General features: G+C 39.9%; 1 protein-coding gene across 1 annotated transcript in view; it reads left to right on the top strand.

The window, feature by feature from the left end:
• The first annotated feature begins 7,853 nt into the window (after positions 1 to 7,853).
• Positions 7,854 to 17,376, top strand: part of FANCC (FA complementation group C) — a 72,975-nt gene continuing 63,452 nt past the window's right edge. The window contains exon 1 of the mRNA XM_083884457.1: positions 7,854 to 7,868. The gene's annotated coding sequence lies outside the window, so the exon portion shown is untranslated. The remainder of the gene's footprint in view (positions 7,869 to 17,376) is intronic.

Genomic DNA, 17,376 nt, shown 5'->3' with positions numbered 1-17,376 from the left:
ATAAAATCTTTTATGGAGCAAAAAACTCTATGCCTTAAACTTAAGATTACATGAATAGCCTTATGAGCTTTTGGGCTCCTACTTTGTGATTTTTAATCTATTTAGATTTATTTAATAGGTGACAATAACTTGGCATTGTGATGTTCAGATTTGGATCAATTCAACACAATTTTTAAAATGTATTTATTTGTAGTTTAGATACATACTCTCATTCTTTTCTTCAACATAATACAATAATTATTTTTGCTATTTTATTTTGCATGATGCATTTGCATATATACCTTTCATTTATAGAGGTATTTGAAAAAATGTTTTCCAACCAGGCTTTATGTGTCTGTACAAAGCTGTAAAAAGCTTTTGAGCAGTATGAATTATATTCATGCAAGTGATTATCAGTTGTGAATAAGAGTCGGTGTATTAGATTATAGATCATTTAAAGGTGACCCAATGTAAATATTCAGTTAATGACACAAGGAATTGAGGGAACAAAGGAACACTGTAGTAATGAGAGAATGATGGAAAATAAATTGGTGTTTTGTCGGAGATGTCACAAGGAAGGGATTAAATCTGAAGATAGACAAGGTTAAAGAAAGGTTAATACCAATAACGGAAGAATGATTGCTAAAATAACTGAAAGAAGATTTATGAAAGAGTGCATTCCACTGACTTGCAAATAGGAGTATTGCAGGCAAAGGAGTGTGTATGACAAACTGTTTAAAGAAGGAGTGAAAGCAATGGAATACTAGAGTTATACTTCCTTTGGGAGGTCAAAGAAGCATGATATTGCAGTGTCCAACAGGTTACATGAAGGAATGAGAAATACAAGGTTTTCAGTTAATGTATAGAGACTGTGGAGGGAAAGTTGGCAATCCACAAACTGCTGTCCTTACTTTCTGTCATAGAACTATTTCAGCCACCTTTTAACTAATACTGGAAAGATTCTACAGACTTCTCTGTACTATTCTGGTAGCTACTTTAAGCAAGCTACTCAATAAGTGGAGATCTTTTCCATTTTGAAGGGATCCCATCTGAGGGATATCTTTTTTTGTGAGGCAGTGGTCTGCAACACTGAAAATGTAATTTGTAAAGGCATAAAGTCTACTGTCATAGACTGGCCTATGTTGCTGTGAACAAATGATTACATACAACATTCAAACATAGAAAAATGCTGACCATAATGATCATTTTTTCAAACTGGTTAGCTAACCATTCTTGTATGAGATTGGTTTAAAACCAAAAAAGAAGTATCTTTTCACTGTCTCCCCATTCATTCCACTTGTCCTATGTTCTGTGGGTTTTTTGGTTTGGTTTTGGTTTTTTGTGTGAAGTCATCACTAGGAATACTATGGTGGAAATTAATGCATTGAGTAAATATTGGTAATTTTTTCACTTTCCTTGATGTATTGCATTTTTGTTTACATGTTTGATTTGTTTGGTTTTGATGTAGACACAGGCTTGGCAAATCTTACAGATGAAGAAGCAGTCTCTCATTTCAAGCAAAACTATGTTAGTGTGGCAACTGTGCTTCCATTTTTAACAAAAGCATTTAATCCATATGATAAAAGGCAGTTATAAAGAAATTTATCCACTTAAAGGCTTTTATTTCCTCCTTTTATTCTTAAACTTATCTTATATTCCATGGACAATGACTATCTCTCTGCATCATTTAGTAAATTTCTGTATTTAATGGAATTAGAACTTACAAGCTGTTTTACTTGAAATGTTTTTACAGTGTTGTGGGCTTGTTTGAAAATTCAGTTTCAAATAATCACCAGGTTTCTCATACTTTTAAACTGTGAAGAAAAATGAATTTATTGAGATTTACTTGCTTAATTTGGAAAATATCACCTGTAATAATCAACTTTGCAAAGGAAAAAGCTAAAGACTTTCAGTTTGTGATATCTTTGAGTTCATTGATTTACTTTATGATAGTACCTTTATTTTGTAAGATTTAATGCTTCATAGCTTACCATGAGTTTGAATAATTATGGAATTTATGAAAGAGCATGAAGTTTTGTAGCTGCAGACCAATTCTCAACAGGCAGTTTTCCATATCTCCAGCCCTCTGAAAATTGGTTCAAGCATGAATTTCATCACATTTTGCTGACTGCTGGCTGCCAGTAAAAACAGCATTTCCCTTTTTATCATCTTAAATTTTGGTAAAACCTCACAGGTTCTAGAATGTGTAAATACCTCTTTCAGTTGAGTATTTTATATAAAGCAGGAAGGAATATAGTCACACACATGAGACTGAAATGCTCACTGGAGTTTTTCATACTGTTAATACTTTTCAGTAAGAGAACAGGTCAAGGCTAAGTCATTAACTTTGCACCCTGCAGTAAGTAGTTGATGCTTCTTCTGTATATGTTACAAGAACTTTTTAGAATATCAATAGGGATTACCATAGAAATGAATAAGATTTATCCTTCAATATACTGTGCTTGATTTTGTGGAACAAACTTTGGAAATGCTCTCTACTATTCAAGTGTTCAGCACGACACAACATCAGCAAGACATCATGAAAGATTTTTAAATTTTTATTGTCTCAGCGTCTTTGGGATGATTGATGTAACTCATGCTTTCTTTGTATAGCACCTGCTGTGAGCGCAGACAGGTACAGAAAAAGTATTTACTTTCAGGATTATTTTCCACAGGAAAACTTACAAACTATAGACAGAAACATGATCACCAACCCAAACACTTTCAGCTTCTCTAATAACATTCTGAAAAGGTACATAATGAGACAAATTATTAAAATCTTGACTGTGCCAAGGTTAGCTAAGTGATTGATATATAGTACAGCTTCCAGATTTTATCCTTGTGACCATATTTTAATACCAGTCTTGTGGTGGTGTGACTTTCTTAATGAGTTTTATTGTAAGAGAGTTGTTCTTTGTACTCTGGTTCAGTGCAGTTCTGTTTTTAGTTCTCCTTTTGTTACAAGTTGTAAGCCTCTCCCGCAATCTTCTCCAGATACAACCTCTGATTGGTTTGCCTTTCCCTCCTTGGTTACCTGTCCATCACATGTTAGGAAACCCTCCGACCCTGTCAGTCACTCCAGGACCTGTCCCCCAGGTCCAGAAGCTTCTAAGGGAGATTTCTGGTGACTGGCTGGGTTGCAAGCTTTCCCCTCCTACCTCCTGTTCATTGACTGATGTCAATGTATGTTATGTCAGCAGACACTCCCCAGTTACACCCCATTGGTTGTATGTCTGCCCATCCGGAGTTCCATCCACTGTATAAAACCCTCTCCCCCTTGAGCTTCAGGGTCTCTCTCAGGCACTGGTCTTAAGGTGAAGGTTTCCTCCTTCCTGCCCAATAAACCTAAGTTCTAGTTAAGCTTTTGAGAGTCCTGTCTGTCTTCCTCTACCGTCGCACCGTGGCAGGGCTGGTCGGCAGCCAGGATCCCACTCACTATAGATCCTGTGGGGGTGTGTTGGGGCTAGCCAAGCGTTGGAAGACACGCACTGCCGCACAGTCTGAGAAATAAGAGTCAGCCTTAGTAGAAGGCAGGAGGAATCCTCAGTCCTGATTCCTGGTTTAAGGAACATTAAACAGCACTGGTCGAGCCAGGGCCAGGTTTTTTTGTATCCTGCAGAGGCTCCCCAAATAAAGACTTAATGGTGTGGTGTTTGCATTAAGAAGAAACCAAACATAATAATCTTAGGACACAGAACACAGAAAATGTTCCTGTCCTGAACAGGAGCAAGTAAACATTCCCAGGATGTCAAATCAACAGGAACTACATTCCAAATCAACAAGAAAAAAGGAGAGATAAAATTATTCCAGTGTGAGCCTAAAGACTGTGCGGCATGCATTGGTCACCAAGTTCATCAACAGATTTGCAGACTCTGATGCCTTCAAGAAGCATCTCTTTACTGAACAGTTTCTTTAATGGAACTGCATAGAAAGCATAAGCAACCATGAAATTATACTGCAAATCAAATGGGAGATATGAGAGAAAATGAACACTTGGAACTCATGTAAGTCAACATGCTTAACTATTCTGCTAACAGCTGCCCAAAATACAGTATTTTAGAGGGTAAATTTTCAAATATAGAATCAACATCTGGAAATGCCACATCTGCCTATTCAGAAATCCCCCACTGTGGCTAGCAAACAGCAATACAGTGAAATCTATTGGTGACTTGTTACACATTGTGGTCTTCTATGGGAATCTCTTGAATATGATTTATGCTTTGCTTGCCACTGCAGTGCTTAGGAAATTCCCATCCCATCAGTAAAGGACAACACTATGGCTGCAACATCTACCTTACCTCTTCGTTATCTTGTACCAACCATTCTGAGCCGGCCACAGTTCTGTATGAAGGTATATGCCAGGTTCACTTCAGCTAAGGGGACTGAGGGCATTTTGCTTGGCACCCGTCTGTTGCTTAGAGCAGTATGTGCTCTTTAGCTAATCACTATGATGTACATAAAATGTATTACATATGTGGTAGTCATGTGCATTGATAATTATATTTGCCATGCACCTTTGTATACCTCACCTGCAGTTCATCCCATCAGTCTACCTCCCCCAGCATTTATTCTAATATTCCAAATTTCTGAAAAGCTTCAAACAGCTGGAACTTTTTATTTATTTTTTTTTCCTCCCTCTCTTCCTCTTTCCCCTCAAACTTGTCAAATATATATTTCTTTCTCTTCCCATAACAGGGGACTTTTTTCGTACCAAATTAATACTGGCCAAATGATCAAATGTCGATATTTTGCCCTGAACCAAAGTATAGTACCTGCTGTATCTCATCAAAGTGCAAAGCTAAATGAGGGGCTTTGGCAACATACCTTGGGGAAGAGGAGATTGCTAGGGTTCTCAGAGAGTAGTCAATAATTCTCTGGTATTTGAAATACCCTTTCCAAAATATTCAGTGTTTGAAGTCATGGAATTCTTATCTATAGCAGTACTATTTCTGGTGACTTTTAATAGTTTCAAAGATTATTTGCAAGTGCCAGAGATTTACTATTAGTAATTCTCTAAGGCAGCTATTAATTCTGTATGTAGTAGTATCTGTTATTAAAGATCAAGGCCAAATAAATAGTCCCCATAACATATTTTTAACCTCAAATATTTTGCATTTATTAAATGTGGGAGTGGCAACTCCATAAAAACTATCTGAAGTAACATAACATTTGTGTTGGCATTAACTCGATTTGTACTACCTATTTCATTATCTGTTATCATTGTCACTTATTTTTTGACTATTTAGAGTCCTTTGAAGGTACTATTACCAAGTGTTCTTTCCACCTACTGGAGTTTATTCATATTAGTAATTTACTTTCATCTTTTTTTTTTTTTTTTTTTTTTATTATTTGCTCCTATTTTTTTATATATTTGTCTGTTATACCCTTTTCCATGACTTCCTTAAATCCCCTAGTTTGGCTTTTTTTTTTAATTCCTGGGTTTATTTTTTCACTTCCTAGTATACTACAATGATCTTTAGCCACATGCTCAGGTGTGCATGAGAACTTTTTGTGCAGTTGGCTTGTTGAGCAGCAACAAAATTGCCTAAGCTGATGGTGTAAACATCAATCTGATTAACAAAGGCAGCTTTTTGTACTCTGACTAAGGGATAGAAATACACTTTGGACAACTCTGGAATATGTTCAGTCAGAAACATGAAAAATGATTTTATCGAACTTTTTCCACTCAGTCTTCTTCCAATGTACCAGAACCGTAAAAAGTGTCACAAATGAAATAACTAATAATGCTGACATTTAAGGAAGTGTTAATAAAATTGATGGTAGAAAACAAATACAAATTCTTCCATGTTTTCACTTAACAAAAAAGAGGAGTAGAATGATTAAAAGAGTTGCATGAGTTATGACCTGGACTTACTGTGTGAATATAGGCATTACACACAAAGCTCCAAGTTGTGGTCTGCAAATGTGTTGGGTGTATGGGAAACATCCCTGACAGTTTGTCTTGATGGGCTGCCTAATGACCAGTTGCTGTTTCCCGAGAAAGAACTTTGAAACTTTCACAAACAAGCCTTTAATTCATCAGGTGTTTCTGATTTGATAGGATGAAATATAAAAAAGTAATTTAAGTAATGTATGGGGATTTCACTATATGGATAGGTTGAATTTGCTTTTGTACTGACAGGTATATCTCATTTTATAGAAAATCGAAAACGGTGGTAATCAGAAAAGAGGTAGCCTCTAAAAGAAAGAAAGAATGTATGAATGCAAGGATATGAAAGCTGAATGGGAGTAAGGAGTTTGAACATCAGCTGGTCTTGTAAAACTGTGGAAAGAAAAACAGCAACTTGAACTTCAGAAATCATATGTTCAAGCAGGCTTTAAATCTTGAATACAAGTCTAATAGAAACTAGCCTATAATTCAGACTAATGATGTCATTGCAATTTAATTTAAAATCCATCTGAAAAGCAACAATTCAACCTAGGTTCAATACAGAAAATGTTTTGTCTTACTGACTTTATTCTTTCAAATAATCTGTTTTGTTTTTCCATAGGTAGGAATGCAATGAGTGCCTTACTATTCAGTTTCTTCAAGGAAGAAATAAGGACAAGGTGGTGTAAGAATACACATTTGGAGGAAGGTGCTAGGAAACAGAGAATTCTGTGTGCTGATGGCTTCTCAAAAACTACGGGTGGAAATAAAGTAGCAACTTCCCACCAGCTCTATTATGCAAAATAGTGAATATGGAGGTAAAACCAGGCAGGAGTGAAAAAACTACCAGGGTAAACAGGAGAAGGAGCTGAGCAGATGAGTTGAAGAGGAAGAATGAGGAGAGGATTAAGTATAAGTGTAAGTGGGTTAAGGAATGATGAGTAAAATTGCACCAAGTAGTCAGGCTGTGTAGCATTAGTATTTTCAGCAGGACTGATTTGAGGACCAGTGTCAGAGTACAGTCTTGTTAGTTTAATTACTGATGTTCTATAACAAACTGAGGGACAGTAGGGTTCACTCTGTCCATATTTCTCATTTTGGCACGAACACAAATTTCACTAAATCAAATACTTATTTCCAACCCTGTGTAGTCAGAACAAAAATTCTTATTTACTCTATATCTGCACTCATACTGATAGCATTTTTTTCACAGGGATACAAGAACCTGCTACATTCAGAAAGCAGAAAATAAGCCAAAGTTTAACATGTTTTGCACTTAGTATTACCAAAAGTGGTAAAGGGTTTTATTTATCATGGTCAGGGCCCAGGACAGACTGTGGGCAGGCACCTTGGCCTGGCCACTGCCAGCATCTGGGCGCACAGCAGGCAAGAAGACACAACCCACGCTGGGGCCATCACGTTCCCGTCATTTTAGTTTCCCTGTGGAGCCGCTGCTGAGCTGCACGGGCAGGGCCAGACTGGCTTTGCCCATCTCCCCGGTCCACCCAGCCAGTGTTCAGTGTGCCGCCAGTAGAGGTGCCTCAGTTTCCCCAAGGGAGCGCGCTGGCCCTGCAGACTGACAGGGCTTCTGTCCCTGCCCTGGCTCCTGATATCCCGTGTTTGAGTCAGGAAACCAAGCGTGTGCGCCGGGGGCAGGCTGAATGACAGATTCAGAACCAAAGAACCACAGAAGACCACGGGAGTCCAACTCCTGGCCCAGGATATCTGCAAGAGTCACACCACGTGCCTCAGAGCCTTGTCCAAACTCTCCTTGAACTCAGACAAGCTCGTGAGGAACCGTGGGGCCCGTTCCAGTGCCAGCCCTGCTCTGCGGGCCCGGCCCGCTCCCGCCGCCCCGCCCGCCCTGAGGCGCGTCCTCGCGCGCTCAGGGGTCACCGGGCACGGCCGCCCCGGCCCCGCCCCCCGCGCAGGCGCGGCCTCGGGCGGCGGCGGCAGCGCGCGCGAAATTCCAACGGCGCGGCGCGGCGCGGCGGGCGCGGTAAGCGGCGGGGAGGGGCGGCGGGGAGCGGGCGCGGGAGCTCTGGCAGGGCCTGCCCAGGCGCTGGAAGGGAGCGGCGGCTTCTCTCCCGTCCCGCCCCTGCTGGCCGCGCCTCGGCGGTGGCGGGCCGGGGACTGTCGTGGCGGGAAGGGGGCGCGTTAGTGCGGATCGTCTTCCCCCCTCCGCGGGAGCTGAGGCGACGGGCCCGCCGGGAAGGGGGACACGGGCAGCGAGCGAAGCGCCGGGCCGGGCCGGCCCTCCGTGCGGCTCTGAGGCCGGCTGGGGAAGGGGGGCCGGGGCCGTGGGGCCGGGCCTGCGCCACACCCTGAGCGCTGCCGCCCCTCGCTCCCTGGTCGCTGTGGTGCCCGTGCCGGCGCCCCGTCCAGCCTGGCCCTGAGCGCCTCCAGGGACAGCGCAACCCCGGCCTCTCCGGACAGCCTGTCCCAGCCCCTCACCACTGCCTGCGTGAAAAGTTTCTTTCTAACATCTAGCCTAAATTTACTCTAAGGCCATTCCCCCTTGTCCTGCCATTCATTACACGCCTCTTGTAAAAAGTCCGTGTCCAGCCTTCTTGTATTCTCGGTATAGGTTCCGTCTGGTACTGAAAACCTCTGCAAGGAGAGACATCAACTTGCTAGTCTTGCTATTCCCCTTCCTAGCGAGGAAACAGTGACTAAAGGTCATTTTGTGATATATGTGCAAGATCGGTGCAACAATAATACATGGATACCTCCCTGAATGGATAATAGAGGGAGGGAGGGGCATTTGTTTCGGATACAGCAGACTTGGCCAACTTTTGTGCTGTGCAGTGTGACACAGACGTCTGCTGTGGTGGAGAAACTCCGGTCGAGAGGCTGTTAAAGAATACTGTCAGAAAATGCTGCTGGCCTTTTATTTAAACTAAAGATTAGGGAAGACAGATATCCCATAAGTGCTGGGAGAATTGAACATGTTAAATTTCGAGTTTGGTTCACAAATATAGGTAATTGAATCTCCGCTCCTCTCAAAAATTTTCTGAATGGCCTTTTTCGTGTGGGAGAATAACTAACTAAAACGGGGTAATGCTTTCTCTGAGTGAAGAATCCTTTAGGTAAAAGTACTGTGATAGAACAGTCTGTGAGGGGCTTTTGAAAACTAGAAGAATCTTCATAATTTGAGATTTTCTTTTCTGATATGTAATTAAAGGATCTGAGGCTGTCCTCCATCTCATTTGTGAAAAGAAAGCTTTATTGTCTGCGCCCAATAAATTAATTCTGTTTATGTTCCAAGTTACATGACTCCATTATTGGTGTTTACCCTCAATGTCCCTTCTTTGCTCAAGATTGAAAAGTTGTGTCGCAGGAATTGATCCCCACACGGTATCTGAAGCAGGGGTGGAGAGGCGGCTGGAGGCACAGCGCCCCGAGGCGCTGCCCAGGCCGTGGAAAGGCTGGATTTGCGCTGTGCCGGGAAGGTTCGGGCGCGGTTGGCGGGGCGGGTGCTCACTGCCGCCCCCTCCTGGGCCGCGGCGGCGCTGCGGGCTGGGCCCCTGTGGGGACTTGACTCCAGAGAACACGGCGCTGGGAAAACCGGAGTCGGAAACAAATCCCCTGGCTTATCTTCTCGCTTAAAAGCATAGATCAAGTTTTGGTAATAACTTCTGTGCTTTTCATCTTAGTTTCCTCAGGAAGTGGGAGGTGTGTGTTTCTGCCTCTCCATGTCTTTGGCTACTAAGGATTGAAAATAACAATTTTAACCAAGTTTGGAAGCAAGATAAAGGTTTTAAGGTGATTCTATTCCTATATGTATTCTAAAATTTGAAGGGATGGTCAAAGCAAAAGACCGAAATTCTCCATGTTGTTGGGCAGTCGTCCTCCAGAACTGGATCACCTTCCTTACAAAGACAGGTAGAGAAACTTGGGACTCTTCATCTTGAAGAAGAGAAAGTTGTGCACAGAACTCATAGCCACCTTCCAGTATCTGAAGGGGGCCTACAGGGAAGCTGAAGCTGTAGTGATAAGACAAGGGACAATGGATTCAAACTGGAAGAGGGGAACTTTGGGTTGTATATTGGGAAGTTCTTTCCTGTTAGGGTGGTGAGACACTGGAACAGGCTGCCCAGGAGGGTTCTGAGAGCCTCATCCCTAGCAGTGTTCAAGGCCAGGTTACGTAAGTCCTTGAACAACCTGGTCTAGTGGGTGATGTCCTTCCTGCCCGTGGCAGGGCAGGTTGGGGCTAGGTGATCTGTAAGGTCCATCCCACCTCCTTAACATTGTATGATACCGTGATTCCATCTGGTCACCACCTGCATATGGACCAGCTGGGTGGGTGTGCACAAAATTAACCACATAATAATAAATTATTAAAGAGAAATCTAGGTTATTTATATTAACAATCATAATTTAGTCTTCTGAATTTTGGGAGTTTTGATTACAGCTCTTTAAAATTGTTCAAGAATGCTTTTATTCTGTGTAATGATAAAGGGTGGACTCATGTCAGATGCTGTTTGTGAGAGGCTTCTAGTTTTGTAACTATCAGCCTTGCATATGGTTTCAGTATTATCTGACATAGTTTTTCATGCATTTTTAAATTTCAATAGAAATTATATTTCTAAGCAATACTGTAAATTAAGTTTCATAATTTTACTAGTGACAGTCTAAAGACAGATTACTTGCTCAAGTGTAGTCTGCACAGCATCATTATGGTAATCTTGCAGAATAAAGCCCACGAGGCTACTGCAGCAAAAAAAAACTTTGTAAATCCTTGAGAGGAATGAATTTAAAAAAATTGTAAATGGAGTAAATCTGATGTTACCAGATACTTGGTTTTAGTTTAGAATGTTTTGGGGTTTTTTTTTAAGTAAACAAGTATATAAGTAAATGTACCATTCTTTAAAAGCACAGCTCTAATCAGGCTTCTGCAGAGGTGAAGCAGAATGAGCCTTATTTAACTAACTTCAATGATTTCTTTAGTGCCGTGTGTCAGAAGTGAGAACTAGATTCTTAGGATTCTGATTCCTGAAGCCAAATTGTAGTGCTATCCTTCCTCCCTATTATTAGATTCATTGGACATGTTTGTTTTTTGGTTTTTTTTTTTTGATAAATCTTGGTTAACTACATGACAGTATTGAAGTATTCCAGATAGGACTGTAATAAGGTATCAACCAAACTGACATGTATGAGTGTCCAAGGAGAAGAGGCCAAGAGACATACCACTAGACATGCCATTTTTTTCTGTCCTGTACATTAGAAGTTCTCATTTATCATCAACTGACCACATTCTAAGAAGCTCCCTTCCCATAAGGTAAGAGAAAAATATGGCTTTAATTCCATGACAGGGACAAAATTGTGAGGTTTTCGTGAATGGATGTGACAGAGGCGCTATTGACAAGTCAGGATCCTCTGCAGCACAATAAAAAGTAAATGCTCATAAAATATGCAGGAATAATTGACTGAAAATTCCACAAGTCATTGTCTCATCGATTTGAATGTTGATTCCCTGTCTTCAGTCTAAATGCCCAAATAGCTAATTGTTGCTGCAGTATGAGTTTGACTGAGTGAATGACCAAAAGTCTTTACTCTAGATGTTTCTGAGGAAACTTATCTCTTCTTGTTTGCAAAGAATGAATAGCCTGATTTAATGCCTCTGAATAGCATGAAACCTTGTCAATGGACTCCAGGGACAAGTATCCGTGGGAGTATGTTAAGATAATGTGCAACAAAAAGGTGTAAGTGTTGATGTAAATATCATGAAGTTATTTTTATTCTTCTGAGGAATACATTTTTCTTTTTCTGTCAGGTGTACTTAGTGCCATAAATACATCTCTGTTCTGAAGATTTTATTCTGTGGCTATTTCTAAGTGTGAGTAGTCAGAGAGGGGGGGGAGCGGAAAGTATGACTCTCTTCTTTTATGCAGGGAAGTGTATTCTTTCATTTGCAAGCTTGCTTTCACTTTGGACTCTGAATATTTTTCACAGATTTTTTAACTTGCACTTAATAAAGGTAAGTATGTGTAATATAAACTGGAAAGCAAATACTTCTCTGTGATTCTTGTGTGGTCATTTTCTTTTTGGTGGAATACTGACCATCATTGCGTAAATTGTCATGTCATGCTTGACGAGCTTAAGGTGAATAATAGATTAGATTTGACGAAATCCTTGAAAAACATTGTTTCCTAATAGACTAGAGTATATGAGATTTGTGTGTTTCAACTTTTTTGTCATTTGTTTCCTCAGTGACTTTGAACAAATTGTTTTCTGTTTGTTCCTTCTCTTACCTTATGCTTACGCAGAAATGCTTTAACTCTCTAGAACTGAGGGATTTCAATGAAAGGTATGTGCTTCATTACTAAATAAATATTAGAGGCTCTTACAAAAAATTTTAATATAAGAATTACAACCTGACTCTATGATTAGCTCTGGATATCATTATTTTACCTTATGTTCAAATACTTGAGATAAAGAGTTTGGAACATATGTCTTCTTTTCATAAACCTGTGTAAGCCAGGAGGAGAGCTTGAATTCAGCAGTTGCATGGCTATTAAAGAAGCACTTGTTGGAAATACGAAGCCCCTTCGTGTTCATTCATTATTTAGTTGAAGGAAGAAAGGCAAGTAGTCATGCTTCTCTACATGTAAATAGGTTGTGTCCCTGTTGCTTTTCCTCTCAACCTCCACAGCTTAGCTGGAGGAAGATTGTGCTCTGGCAGGAACTTTTTTAGGCTTCTCCGTTGCCTCCTCATAATTTTAGTACATGCAGGTGGAAGTAAATGCTATTCCTTGATACACTAATACAAAGGAATACGTGTTTTCTACCGTATTACATGTCATATATGACTCCTCTAATGAGATGATTAATGTTCTAACTTGTACAGTTCTAAACTGTGTAATTCTTGTAATGTTCTAAACTGTGTACAGTTTAATGTATGTGCTTCTGCTCATGCTTGGACATGAGGGAATTACCATATAGTATATATATATTTTTTTTTGTTAATTACAGAACTTAAATTTCTAAAAAAAAAGCGCCAAGGATGGGTATATATGCAACATCCCTGTCACTGATAGCTCATAGTATGTAACTGACACAAAATGCTGTTTATTCTATGTTGAAACTTTGAATTAATCTTTATCTAGGGGTTTTTTTGGTTTTTTTTTCCAGAGGAACTGAATTTTAAGGAAATAAATTTCTCTGTATTCTGCTCAAGGAGTATACAAATACTGCTTGATTTTTGCAAGATGGTAGAAGAGAAAGTTTTGTGATGATGGAAATTTGGGTGATTGGTTTGTTTTATGTTCAGACCAGAATGGACTGTTTTGTTGGGACAAAAATCATCTAGTCCAACTGCCTGACCAATTCACAGCTGAACAAATGTTAACATTGGCCAAATGCCTCTTTTTAAGGCACTTGACAGGCATGGAGCAAAACCTACATCTGTAGGAAACCTATTCCAGTGTTTGACCACTCTACTGGTTAACAAAGATTTCGCAGTGTCCAGTCTGAACATCCCCTAATGAAGCTTTGAACCATTTGCACTTTTTCTGCTACTGGATTCCAGGAAATCTTAAGAACAGAGCAGCACTCTCTCTCCAAGTCCCCCCCCCCACCTAACGAAGCTGAAAATAGCAATGAGATCACACCCCTGAGCCTCCTCTCCAAACCAGACAAACCCAGAGCTCTCAGCCACTCCTCACAGGATGTGCCTTCCAGCCCTTCCACCAGCTCTGTTCTCCTCCTCTGGACCATTCAAGGACCTTCCCACCCTTCTCAACCTGTGGGGCCCAGCACTGCACACAGGACTCAGGGTGAGGCCACACCACGGCTGAATCCAGCAGGATGATCCCAAGCACAGCTGGTGCTGCTGTGTCTGGTGCAGCCTGGGATGGGGTTTGCCCTCCTGGCTGCCTGGGCACACACTGCTGACTCACCCTGAGCTGCTGCAGATAATTTCTTTTCTGAAGTGTTGTTCTGTAAAGAAAGTCTTTCAGATGTCTGAAATGACAGTATAAAATCTCTAATACTGGTTTTAGGCTATGGGAGACAGTGGTAACTACATGTAGAAGTTTAATTGAAAAAGTAGTATTTATATATGGTAGGAAAATTGCTTATTGTCTAGGTAACTATGATTCATTCACTTTGCTTTGGCTTACATGAAGCTTTGTGAGAATGTATTTGCTAGAATTGGGTAATGAAAACTATAGTCATTTAACTCAGATAACTGTGTTGTGTTGGGTAACCTACAAGATGTGGAGTGATGCATTGGTTGGCATATTTGGTATAGGAGAATAGGTACAAATAATAAATTTAACAAGAATTTACCATTATTGCTAAAAGGTCTACATTTTCTAATGTAATTACTTGGTAAGCTCTTATGTGGATGAGCTTCTCACTGTCATGAAAGCTTAATGTGAAATTTAGGCTTCATTGAGACTAACAAAAAATTTGCCATTGATGTAAACAGAACCAGCATTTCATTCCTTTTCTTGTAACCTGCAAAATAAGATCTAATTTATGTAATGTTTTGACTGCTGTTATCAGAGACCCATATACAATTGATGTGTGATGTTACTGTAACTGTTAATGAAGCTAAAGGGATGTTAGCAATAATTGGACTTTTTGCAAAGTGCTGTAAAAATGTTTTTGTGTTGCCAATGCCAAAGACAGTTCTGCCTTCTGTAGTTTGAAGACTCGATCAGACCTAATGTCCCTTTCCAGAGTTACCTTTATTCTTTGCATAGTTGTTTTTGCTGCGATTTCCCTTGTGTCATCTACATTTCTGTGGTTGTCACAGAAGTAATCTGAAAATAAGCTGGACTGAATGAAAGGGTCCTGTCCAGCAAACTAAATCCAAGGATATTTAACATTAATTTTCCTTAGAGCAATCCCCCCAAAAACTTCATTCCTGAAGCACTAGTAGAGATTGCTACATTCCAGTGTCCTGAGTGTTACTGAATAGTCTTGTAAGGTTTACTATTTAGATTGCAAGACAGAGTACATAAACCTTACTGAGGAAATACATTGAAAGGAGATGTGCTTCACACCCCCTTCCCTCTCCTCCATTTCCAGAAAACTGTGTACTTGTTTGTGCTTCTGTTCACCCTGCACAGGATGTAAATTGTAGCTTCTGCTGTGTTTTGAGCTGTATTGTTGTTACCTCTGTGGTAGATCACTGATAAGAGGAAAGCAATTCATATATGGAAGAGGAAGCAAGGAGTTAAAGGGTGAGCTCGCAGCCCTATGTTTTTTCAAGTCTGGCTTTTGTTCTGGAAGGTTGTGTTGATCTGCTTAACTTCAGTGTGCGCTGGTCAAATCTGGGATTTGCCTAATTGCCTTGAAACAAATTTCAATTTTGCGCATCCATATGATTCCTTGTCTTCGGGTGTGGACAGCTTTATGTGAGTCTTGCTGGATTTTATTCTGGCTACTGCTGACATCGAAATTCTTTTAAACTAGGACATTGTATGTTTTGGTACTTTGCCGAATTGCATAGAGTCTTCTGCCAGAGATGTAAAGGTACCTTACTTTATTGCCTGTTTTCTCCTCTTAAATTTAACTTTAAAAAAAAAAGGTACTAGTGGTGTTGGAGTATTAGTAACTTCTTTGTTGTGTTCCTTGCAGGAGTGGTTTCCAGTGGATTGTGATCAGATTTTTTATTCAGTTTGTTCCTAAAAATCCTACGGGAGCTGGTACTTACATATTTTGTATTTGAAAGTATAGTTGAGTGCCTTCTTGCCCTGTTAAAGTTCATTATGGAAAGATAACAAATAAGATACCTAAAATTCAGTGATATCACTCCTGCTTTCACTGTTCCTGTGGGCAGAAGATAAGAGTTAGATGGATGTGCTGAGATATTATTTCTGCTCTTCCCATTAAAGAGGGTTTTATTCTTTATTTGCAAGCCTCTTGAAATGGGGTAAGTTAGAGGAAAGATCTGCTGCTACAAGGTAAGCTATTGGAACCAGAAAGTTTTAAAATTAATTTTTGTGCGAGGCAAATAAATAATACTTTTGGGGTCAGGAACCCTGATAAATGCAAATCCCATAACATGCTGAGTTGGAAGGGACCCACAAGGATCATCAAGTCCAACTCCTAGCCCTGCACACCACCATCCCCAAGAGTCACACCCTGTGCCTAAGAGCGTTGTCCAAATGCTCTTTAACTCTGTCAGGCTGGTGCTGTGACTTCCTCTCTGGGGAGCTGTTCCAGTGCCCAACCATTCTCTGGGAGAGAGGAAAGCTTTATCATGATCATACAGTCCTTTTGCAGGGAAAGGGAGGTGTAACGTTTTCAGAGTATCTAAGAAAGGGAGATCTTGTATGAATCCCAGCAATTCCTCAGGGAATCAAGTCTTCTCTAGACCTGCAGAGCAACAGAATGCAGCCGGAAATGCCATTTTGCAGTTTGCAGTGATACTCAGACGAAACCCATGCAAGAGGTTTAATATATGTGCTGTCCACAAAATTAACCCTGCTAGAGGCCACAGTCACTTGAAGATGAAAACTGAGATCTTTTTCCTGTGAAACCTGATAATGTAATTCAGAAGGCAACTGTTAAATTACCAATTATTAGAGTAAATAGAAGAAACAAATACAAAGCAGCAAAATAGAAGAGTTAATGGCTTTCTCCAGGAGATTTTTTAGTCTAAACATTGAATAATGATGTCAGCCATCTGACAGCAATTTAGTTTGCCAGATTTCACAGATTCCTTAGTCAATATTGATTCCTTTATTTTGGAAAAATTGTGTCCTTTGATTTTATTTCCAGGGGAAGATACAGAATTTGTTTTGATCTGGAAAGTGTGCATGTAGACAGGCAGTTTTCTACAATAGTTGTTTTTTCTTGCTGCAAAATATCTGTGGATGTAGGCACAGAGAGAAATAGCAAACTTGTTTTTATGTCGAAAGTTACAAAATAAAAAATGAACACTAATGAACACTGCTTGTAAGCACACCAGTCTAAAATGAGGATGGAAGTTATTTTTGACTGCTGGACTGCCAGTGTCTGTGTATTAGACTTAATACCAACCTATAAACCAGCCTGTGACGCTTATTTCTCAACAAGATATACTGAAAGATAAGATGACAGGAATAAATAATGTGTGGTTTTAATTTTCATGTAATCTTTACTTCTCTTGGGCCTTTCTGAAGTTTCTAAAAAAGGTTTTCTTTTTTCCTAATAAACTGTTTTTAAAATTTATTTTTGCAGGGCTGGTAACAGATTTTCTTTAAAGTACAAAATAATTTATGCTACCTCCTATCTAAGTATATATTAAATTTTCTTCTGTTCTTGGCAAGCAGAAGGTGACTTGTCAGGATGAAGATGAAAAATATAGTTGAGAACAAGGTAAAGAAATATATATTTTATATAGAGAAGTAATAAATGAGAAAATAGTAACAATGTTCAGGATAATTGCTACTTTTTTTTTTTCCTCTTGGCATAACCTCAGAACATCCGTTATGTAGTAAATTTGTGACATGATTATCATAATCTTTGAAACACTGAAAAGTTAATGCTCTTTTGTTATATTAGTGTAA

Source organism: Zosterops lateralis (assembly GCF_965231275.1).
Source record: "Zosterops lateralis genome assembly, chromosome: Z".
Taxonomy (NCBI): Eukaryota; Metazoa; Chordata; class Aves; order Passeriformes; family Zosteropidae; genus Zosterops; species Zosterops lateralis.
This window is presented reverse-complemented; position numbering and strand designations above follow the sequence as displayed.